The following is an 11,363-nucleotide window of genomic DNA, read 5'->3' on the forward strand; positions in this document are numbered from 1 at the left end:
TGCCTAAAAGCGTTCAGATCACCTTAAAACCAATACAACCGGAAACATAACAAATCATAAATTAAACCCTCGTTATTCAAACTTATTACTTGTGGTACGCGCCCCTTTTTTGCCCAATGAATTGAACTTCACCTTACCGTGCAATTTTTATTGTGCAAATATTTTATTTTATTTTATTTTACCACTTCTTTTCTCGCTTAAAACTATATTGCGCTATTAACCGATTTTAATGGAAACGCTTCGAGTCCTAAGATGCCATTCGCCAGAGAAAAATATTACGAACTCTCCAAGAAAAACAACAAATCGTTAAAGAACGAAAAACGATCAACACCATCAACCGGCAGGTTTTTAATAAAATTGACGTTCGATGGCGAAGGTGTTAAATAAATTTAGGAAATTGCGTGGTAAATAGTTGTTGAAGAAAAAAATTTAATTTTCTCACTTAACTTTTACATGATGAAAGATTCATATTTTTCACATAAAAGTTGAAGAAATCATAGATGTAGTAGAAATGTGCAACATTTGATTTGATGACATGAAGTTAGTCCACTTGATCCATTTTCTTTCCAATAAATATATATTAAGAACCTGCAATATTTTTTTTAATTCGGAAGTAGGTAACTATTACTTAGAGGACATTAAATTTGTTTAATTTTTCCTTATTTAATAACTCTGAAGACAAGCCTATATATTTTTTTTAGCCTACAATTATTTAAATAACAAATATTTCCTTTTAGGGAGAGTATTACTATGTAATTTTTAATGCCCATCAATATAAAAAAATTTCCTTTTTCTAAATTTATGTTTGGTCATCTAAAACATAAAATGTTCAACTTAAGGTCTGCCACTTTGCATTTGAGGGAAAACTTCTTCGGAAGATCTATGATACCTTGCGATGGAATGGAATGGTGTGTTGTGTGAGCTTTACCGCAACATTGCTATAAAAATTCAGCAACTTTCCTGACTTCGTCATGTAGTGCGAGTGAAAGAAAGTGATCCCGCTAAAGAGATGTTTGAATTGATACCCACAGGTGGAAAACGCCTGGAAGGACCAGGTGTCGAACGATTTGGGGCCGCTCAGTACTACCAACTGGCGACAGTATACCAATGACCGAGGTGGCTGGCGAAGATTACTTGACGCAGCCAAGGACAACTCACGTCTGTAATGGACAACTAAGTAAGTAAATAAGTACTTTCAACTGTGAATTATATTACAATCATTAACTATTTGTGTTAAGTTTGAAAAAAAGTATGTGAAAGCTAGAATTACCATTAAATCCTTGATACTAATACAAGGTAGATTTTTGCACTAAATATACTAAAATACCACATATTATATCGTTTAATGAATTAATCTATTTTCCTTAAAAAATTGAGTAAGGTAACATATAGAATATTTGAACTTTAATATTAGAACCATTTTATTGAAAGAGGTACCCGCAAACTAATACCTAATCCACTAATACAAGGCAGATTTTTGCACTAAATATATTAAAATACCACACATTATATCGTTTAATGAATTAATCTATTTTCCTTACAAAATGGAACAAGGTATAGAATATTTGAACTTTAATATTCCAACCTTTTTATTGAAAGAGGTACCCGCAAACTGTGAGACTATGATAGGGGACTACACAATCGAAATAAAAACTATTTTCCATATAACTTTATTATGTGCATTGTTTTTCTTGTTATATGATCATTTATATAAGTAACTGAGTAATATATAATGAGTTCTAACCAAAACTTTGACAATTTTTTATTTATCATTCCACTTTTGCAAATAATCTTTAAATATTTTTTACCAAAAAATGGTTCATCCAAAATTGAGCAATTTTCTGTTCATACCAAAAACAGAGCGAAATGTTAATCCCATCCAATCAGTTTAGATTTTAATGCAATTTACGAAAAATAATTTTTCGCAGCCCATAAGAAGCATAATTATTTCCAGGAAACTGTTTAATGACAGAGAAATATGTGAGATGAAAGAAAAACTACCACAAACTATTGAATGTACTTCAAAAACAAAATTGTTTGTTAAAAATGCACAGAAATTATAATAAAATTACTTATTCACACAAACGAAATATATTTCTATAAAACAATAAACACATATATACATATATATGCGCATATATGGTTAAACATATACATGAAATGATGATAATCCATCACTGACCGCAAATTTAGCGACATCAATTGATGCATCGGAGCAGGAATGACACAGTTAAAGTCAGCCTAACATGCCAGGGCACCAGCAGGATTGCTGAAATTACTTTGAGTTCAATCTTCAAGTATTTGATGTTGACTTTTGCGAACGGAAAAAATGAGGGTAACAAGATCAGTTATGAAAATCTACAAGACACAAAACGAAAGGGTTGAACTAAATTGTTCAAAATGCTTGTATCAAATTTAATCTTTCTGTGGCACAAAAAAAAAATATATACACAGAATTAAATCAGCAATTCAAGTCAATGTCACCGATTTTATAGCGACGTTTAGTCTGGCCAGCATATGTAAGTTGTTCAGAGGATGCTGTGTCGTGATTTCGGTGATCTGTTTTATATGCCAGTTTCAAAGTGGCCTGAGTTCTCCATTTTTACGTATAAGTGATGTAAATTATGCGCGACATCATTTTAAATTGTTTATTGTTCTGTGTCCAAGCCCAAAAGCAGCTCAAAAACTCAGAACGAAATCCATTGTTCCTCAGTTGGAATGAAAAAAAAGCGCTCTAATTGATGCAGTGTGGCTATAAATTTTATCAAGGCGATCAGTACACGTATTTCAGCGTTTTTACTACTGCCACTTATGATCTGTTTTTTGGCGCATTTTTACGAATTATGCAATCTAAATTGACGTTTCCAGCTACTGACAAGCAACAGCTTTAAAGTCAATCCAGAAAAACAATTTTTGTTTTATGTTTGCTGCCGTGTTCAACAAACTGAATTAAAAGCCTAAATGCCATAATAATTCGTTTTTAACACAATAAACCAGCACAAATGATGCACATAAAATGCGTCAAATTATGTATTACTTGGAAACTTGAACAGTGAAATAATTCATTAATAACAAATGTGAAAAACAAGTCATGTTAAAAAAAAAATTATTTTGTAAAAATAGTTTTAATATTTGGCATTTAATCTTCAAGTTAGTTTCCGGTCCTCTTATCAAACGCAGCTCATATAATATGTAGTCCGTTATTAATGCTGACTACTGACATCAAAGACTTTTGCAAAATTACAGCGATATTGACTTACCAAAATCCTAAAAAATTCTCTTTTAATCTATAAGTATTCATCCAGCTAAAGATCATTTAATATTTATCTACTGCGGACATAATAAAAGACAAAAGACTAACCAAAGTTACTAAAAGGATTAAAAATTAGGAATTTTATATTCTATCGCATAATATCCTCTTAAAATGGAAAATATTTAAAAGTAATGTTAAAAAAATTATTAAGTTTAAAGATTTTTTTAATTTTTTATCAAGTGGAATCTTGATGACCACATAGAGCTATTTCAGATATAGCTAAATACCCACCAGCTATGCCTTCTGAAAACATCTATTGAATATTGAATCTGATGAGTTGTTTTATATGTTTTTTGTCCTTAGTTTTTCGCAACCAGAGTCTAAAATATTGATGATATATAATATTTGCATCAAATTTTCGTTAGAATATCTCACGTTTTTGAAATAAATGCAAAATGTAAAATGTCTCTTTATAATATAATTTCCAGACTCACTGTGAGTACGCATACTTCGTGTACCACACTCTGGTTGTTTGGACAATCAACTGATTGCTGACAACTATCTCGACTGTCTCATATGTAACACAGATATCAGTCTAGACTATAGTCTCTAGAGCTCACAGGCAAAACAAATCTCTTTTTAAATTTGTAAATACTTCTTTTGTGACACAGAAGTATGGACGATAACATTGAAAATAACGAAGCAACACTAAAAGTATTTATGAGAAAACTTCATTTCAATTCATAGGCGATATAAACTCTATCATAACATGACTTTAAATAGTCATGACCAGGACTATTCGGCGAATTAACACCTATGACATAATCATATCCTAAGATCAGAAGACAACGCTCTACCGAAAGAGCTGTTTAAAGAGGCAGATGAACTAAAAGACTAAAGACTGCTGTAATTATAAAGTAAATGGAACTACACTGAAAGTGTTATGAAGTGGGAGTTTAACGAAGGAAGCGAAGTGAATCCAGTGAAATTATCAAGTAGAGAGTTAAGGAACCGCTTATAAGGTACCAGATAGAAACAAGTTGAAAAGCTTAGATAGATATTTTCCGACAACGAAATGCTAGAACCAGTTATGCTAAATAACGCAGTTTAAGCTGATCAAAATAAACTATACCAATTGAGAAACTTTCAAACCCAGAAAACTCTAATCAATAACATAAAACGTAAAAGGGATTAACGAAATATAGAAGCCGAGACGATATAGTGTATGTTAATTGTCAAAAACTTTTATGTATAAGACAAGTTATTCTTGGCTTTTATAATTAAGATCTTGATATAAATGATTTTTAATACACTGGCCTTTTTATTCATGGTATAATTATATTGATAAAACTCTAATTATAGTGAACTAAAAATAGAGGCATAAATACAAAGTCGTCTTATATATCAAATAACACCAAAAACATTTTTTTTACAAACCATCAACTAAGAGTATGATTAAGTGGTAACATTGTTAATGAAAGTTGAAAAAAAGTCGCTTTGTACTGAAAAAAATCTATACACAGGAATAACTGAAGTACTGTGAAGTTAAGATACAAAATCTATAATAAATTTGTTACCTTCGAGCAGACTAAAAAGGAAACTAAAACGACTTCACTGCAACACACAGTGTCTTTGTGGAACCTTTGACAGGCCCACAAACCAATAGTTAAGTCAACGAGCGTTTAATTTATAAGGCGACAATTTATACACTTAACGCGATCAGTGCTCAGCGTTCGATGGTCCCAACTAAGGAAAGCAGCCATGGTGGGTACATGGCACATGAAGCAAGTGTGTGGATGAGTTATAACTCCACTATGCCGCAAACAATCGTGATAAATGTGCGCAATTTGACACTGAGACATATAAATTAAATAAAATAAAAAAATATTCAATATTTCACAGCTCAATTGGACTTATTATGCTCCTAGATTTATGCGCTCTACGATCGTATTGGGTGAAGGCACAGAAGATGCTCACGAACTTCAACTTCGACTAAGTGAGATTGCTACATTGTCACTTACAAATTAATAAAATTGTTTGAAATTTCATAATTATCAGTTGAAACGATTACAAACAGACGATCAGAAGATCTATCTCAACGCAACTACTTCTCTATTTTTTATTCGAAAAATAAAAGTCTCTATTAAGATACGTTCACCACGGGTGGTGTTAGTTAGTCACAAAGCAGAACCAAGAAAAAAACATTAACAACAAATAAAATCAAGGCAAATACATTTATCTCTATACGAAATATCTTTTATGATCTACGTTTTTATTAGTTGGGCAACTAATATTTTCTAATCATGCCCATAACAGTCCGCGTATTGATCTTTAAATACTAAACGGCGTAGATTTTTATGGCTTTTTAAAAACTCTTATTTAACAATGGGCGTGTGTAGACAAAGGCGTTTGCTTTCACAAATTATGAAAAATTAATTAAACAAGTTAGGAATATTTTGGTTGTATTCGAGTTCAAATTTAGTTGGCCATAATCGAACAACGGAAGAGTTTATTAATGCTATCAATTATTGATTAGCTGTTTAACTATGAACGAGACCGAATACATAAACTGCTATTTGACAAAGAGGCCTTTATGATACACAATAATTATAAAGATATTTAATATTTTGATTAATTTGCTTAATTAATTTGGATTTAATTAAGTTTTAAGCATTTAAAAGGCATTCACATTTTATATTTTTTTAATTCTTTAATATGGTATAATTTTCAAACTAAAAATTCTCTAAGTATGATGACGCAGAACGAAAGTATGCAATTTAAATTAACATTGTAGATTGTTTATCAGATTTTAGTATAACGTAAAGTAAAATACAGTGGCTCATATAAAAGTTTAAATGTACTGATGAAGTACTCAACATATACATCTGTAACAAAAATATAACTGGTATAATCTCTCTCTCTCTCTCTCTCTCTCTCTCTCTCTCTCTCTCCTCTTTCTCTCTCTCTCCTCTCTCTCTCCTCTTTCTCTCTCTCCTCTTTCTCTCTCTCCTCTTCTCTCTCTCCTCTTTCTCTCTCTCCTCTTCTCTCTCTCCTCTTTCTCTCTCTCCTCTTTCTCTCTCTCCTCTTTCTCTCTCTCTCCTCTTTCTCTCTCCTCTCTCTCCTCTTTCTCTCTCTCCTCTCTCTCTCCTCTTTCTCTCTCTCTCCTCTCTCTCTCCTCTTTCTCTCTCTCCTCTTTCTCTCTCTCCTCTTCTCTCTCTCCTCTTTCTCTCTCTCCTCTTCTCTCTCTCCTCTTTCTCTCTCTCCTCTTTCTCTCTCTCCTCTTTCTCTCTCTCTCCTCTTTCTCTCTCCTCTCTCTCCTCTTTCTCTCTCTCCTCTCTCTCTCCTCTTTCTCTCTCTCTCCTCTCTCTCTCCTCTTTCTCTCTCTCCTCTTTCTCTCTCTCCTCTTCTCTCTCTCCTCTTTCTCTCTCTCCTCTTCTCTCTCTCCTCTTTCTCTCTCTCCTCTTTCTCTCTCTCCTCTTTCTCTCTCTCCTCTTTCTCTCTTCTCTCTCTCCTCTTTCTCTCTTCTCTCTCTCCTCTTTCTCTCTTCTCTCTCTCCCCTGTTTCTTGTAATTTAATCAAACGAATTGCCATGATACTGGTAGTCTAACTACAGTTCTGTGTAAAGAAATCCATTCAAAGCATCCTTTTTCAACTTACACATGGTGTACACATGCTTTTTAAGTAAGAAATTCCGTTTATTTTTTGCACAAATGATATATTCTCTTTGAATATAAGAGAATATTCATTCAAATATTGAATGATCAGTTGTTTGGCATCTGATTACGTTTTCAATGTATCTTCAGTTGATCAAGTTCCGCTTTTAACTTTATGAATCTTTTGTAATTTTATTCTATGGCAATACTGAATAATAAAATATAAAATTAAACCTCTATTAGGTATTTTAATTACCTTCAACACTTTATTACCATTTTTAGCTAATTAATTAAAATGCATTTGAAAATCTAAATGTCAAAATGTGACACCCGCTGTGCAAACGTATCTAAAAACAACATTTTTAGTTAATTAACGACTTTATAATATTAATAAAATTGATATTTATTAATTTATTATGTACACAATAAAATTATACGCTGTGTTGTTGAAACTATTAACAAGAACAAGATATTTTTATATACCTACAAACATTTTTCTAACATACTAGTACTACTCGTATAATGTATCTGAATAAAAGGCAACCAAAAAAATAAATTAATTCATAACACAAATAAGATACAAGTTAATCAAGAATTAGATTTCTTTGATAAATTCAATTAATAAAATTTTAAATATAATCAAAAAGTCATTTAAATGTATTTTATCTTCCATATCTTTTATCAAAGTAAAAATCAATTTCTGAACAATGGACTTACCCTCTTCATATTCGTTGGTTATGGAGTGTTTCAAACATTGTTCACTTATCTGCTTTTTAATTTTTTTTAGTTGTTTTGTGGAATAGAACTTACCACTTCCAATTTATTCATAGCCATCAAATTTGTTTTTATTATTGTAGAGCATTGCGTCCTGAATTGTCCTGAAGTTATTTTTATAGCAATGAAACGTTTTATTAACACCATCAGCGCAATAATCAACTTGATGAGGCTGACAAACCCTGTGAGTCCTTAAAATGAAATTATCATTTTAAAGGAGGGAAGCATGGGTAGGTATGTTTATAAAGTGATTGTATAAAATTGAACAAGAAATAGATAGGGTGGGACTGGTTTTCATTGGTGTTATTATATAATGCGTGAAAGACCAAAATGCTAGTAAAGAACAGTGGTATTGGATTTATTAAATTTTCAATATATTTTATGTGTTATGTAGATATAATGGATAATAGAACAATAATTAAGCAAAATATTTCACAAAAATATTTCGATACAATTTTAGTGATGTCTTCTGCAAGTCTACGTAGCATATGGGCGATCCAATTATATTTCCGTGCTATGACGTCTTCTGTTATTGGGTGCTGCCTAGTTCTAAACCATAATCCAGTATTGCGTATGGTGTTAGAAGACTCAAATGATGCGGCGTACGCATCGATTAATAAATGTTTAAACTCGCACTGCGCTGTCCGCAGAAGTGTCCTAGCTTTCACATCCATATAAAACGGTTTTCTCATTTGTTTTGGATAATCTTAATTTACTGTGGAGTGAGATTTTCGACTACCTTCACAATTTACTAAACATGCCAAAGACTTGTTTGACTTTCGTTAGATGGTATAACCCTAAGTAGCATGTGATGTCCTCGTCACACACAACCATATTTAGCGAGATAGAGTTATTTAGCCTCATAGACTTTATTTTAGCGATGTTGATAACAAATCCAGCCACTCTCCCTTGCGACGCACTCTTTTGCAAACTACCTTGAGTCTTAGCAAAATTGTGTGATTTCGCAATATTGTCTAAGTCGCAAAGCTTGTTCTGTAGACCAGGACAAATTTTTCGCTCCCCACGGGTAGCTGTTATTAGTTTATTTAGTACCTAACTCGCAGTAATAACAATCAATACAAACTAGTAGACCACACATTTTCTGGAAACATACTATGATACGAATGAGTAATATTTAAGATTGTAAATAGTAGGTATGAAGTATATAGGACTTAAAACTTTCACCCATCAGACTTAGTTTTAAGGAAATATAAAAAAATCAATTAATTTCTAATATTTTTACTTTTTTCACTTTTTATAGGCACCTTACTTAAACGTGCTAGAGATTTATTCTCTACAGGAACTTAATCTAAATCAGATACTAGAGTACATTGAAAGAGCTATTGGGAAATTAAAATTTTTGTCTATATTTTAAAATGATAATAATAGTTATAGGCATTCTGCCCAAAGCTCACTTGAACTCAATTCATAACCCTTAGTAATATCACAGATTAGCGTTATATATATGCAGACTACAGGTCAGCATACGATCCACGACGATAAAGAAAAGTTGATAATTTAAAAATTTGTCTTTAAAAGTATAAATAGCAATACAATTCGAGTCCACTGTGACTCCTCTCGCATTATTCATGCCGTTAGAAAATCATGGCAGAATTATTATTCAGCGCATGCATCTCACTCAGGTAAACAAAGTATCTTCAAATTGCGCACAATTGCAAAAATACTCTACATTTTATTGGGGTTGTAAAAAATTTTAACAAGCACTAAACTTTAATGTCACTTTGATTGGGTGCACTACAAATTTGGGATGTATTGCATCTACAATGGCATCATCCATACACTATACTAACATAAGCAAACAATACTTGAACAATAAATTGTTAGGGCAATAACAAAACTTATCACGTATCATTACGAGATGATTGAGTATCTGTCCGTAGTCTCAGCACTCGTAAATTTGTATGATAACCTAATCAAATTGTAATTTGTAGCTTGTAAAATTTAGTAACATTTGTGGGTCAGAAGGGTTGATTAACATATCATAATGTAGTGTATAAAGGCACTAAGAATGGTAACTTCCAATAAAATAAAACCAAGGGACGGATGCAATGCGAGTTTCTGATAGAAAAAAAATAAAATGAACATTTGTGCATTTCACACTTTTCGTCATTCTCGTTCAGTTTTTTTAATGAATTATACAGCATTTTTTTTAACAACTCTAATTGAAGTCTATTGTTATTATTTTTAATTAAAGATTGGCCTTGTTAAGTTTCTGTGACTGTGTGTTTATTTGTGTTTAGTGGATTTTTTTATGATCGAACCTTTTGGCCAAACACTCATACTAATTTATTGCCATTTGCCAATATCAGAGATCATATGCCACAAAACGAAAATTATTGCTAATGCATTTTGCCATTCCAAATGCTCAATTTGTAGCCACCAGTTCAACGGTACCAGCACAACCGTTGTTTGGACTACAGGCAGCTACTAGCTTCCATCCGCAGCCAATTAGTTTTTATAAAGCTTCAAGTACGACCTTGTGTACTGGCTGTACTGGTTGTATGAGAAACTGTAGATACTTTCGATACCTACAACGCTTTAACCTATAATTTTTGCAGAATTTTTTGTGTCTTACTGATAAATGAAAATTAAATTTTCTTAACAAATTTCCGTTACAATACTTATCTAACCTTAAGTGTTTGCATCTTTAAAATAAATATTTGCAATGGAAACCCGAACTAATTGTTCCAACCTTATGTTTTGAAAACTCCTTCACCCTTGCATTGAATCGTTTTAAACATAATTATTCAACGTCTCCTTTCTTAAGCGAAAAGTTAATTAAATGCGTACACAATCCATCAAATACAAATTTGTGTAATAAAAACATGTTTCCGAAAGTATCTTTCACAGAGTGAAGTAAAGTGTAAAAGTATCTGAAACAAGTCATTTAAGAATTGTGGAGAAAATTGAGGGTGGTAATTGGATGCGCGTGGTTAAAATGAGATTACGTGTTAAATGTGTCATTGATGATTGGTATTTGCTGGTACAGTCATTCCATTCAGTTTTGGGGGACTTCAGAACAATGGTGTCATCGCAACAACAAGTGTAGGACTTAATTGAGTGGGCTTTTAAGTGCACACACAAAATAATAAAACAAAATGAGCAACATTTAGGTAAAAGCATTAAGGGTTGGGGAAGACAAACATAAAAGTATAAATAACAGATAAACATTTCCGCAAACAAATGGTAAATGGGTGTGGAACTATTAGGTATTAAAAGTGAAGCACGTCGTAGTTGTTAAATAAACGCCCTCACGTTTTTATTGACGAAATTGGGAAAATTAAGTGAACGCCTGAAGCAAAAGTTGTGGAAAGCATCGGTGTTTGGATCTGCTTGTTAGTATCGATGTCAAATGCCGCGTAATCAAGGAAAGTGCTAATCCTTGGGGAATAGTAGTTGACATATATGTCATGACAGCGATTATTACATATGGAAAGCTTTACTTTCTTGATTTTTAAGTAGATTTATACCTTAAAGAGAACTTGTTTGTTCTCATCGAGTAATATGTATAAGATATATTTATGTAATCGGTATACTTATGGATTCAAAATTTTATCTTTTTCCCTATAATGTAACTTAGTTTTATAGAGATTAAGGGTACTTCAAAGTTCTCTTCGAAGTTCTTTAAAATTATTTTAATATAAATTGTGTCAAAAAAATTC

This window comes from Teleopsis dalmanni, chromosome 2 (genome assembly GCF_002237135.1).
Source record: "Teleopsis dalmanni isolate 2A chromosome 2, ASM223713v2, whole genome shotgun sequence".
NCBI lineage: Eukaryota > Metazoa > Arthropoda > Insecta > Diptera > Diopsidae > Teleopsis > Teleopsis dalmanni.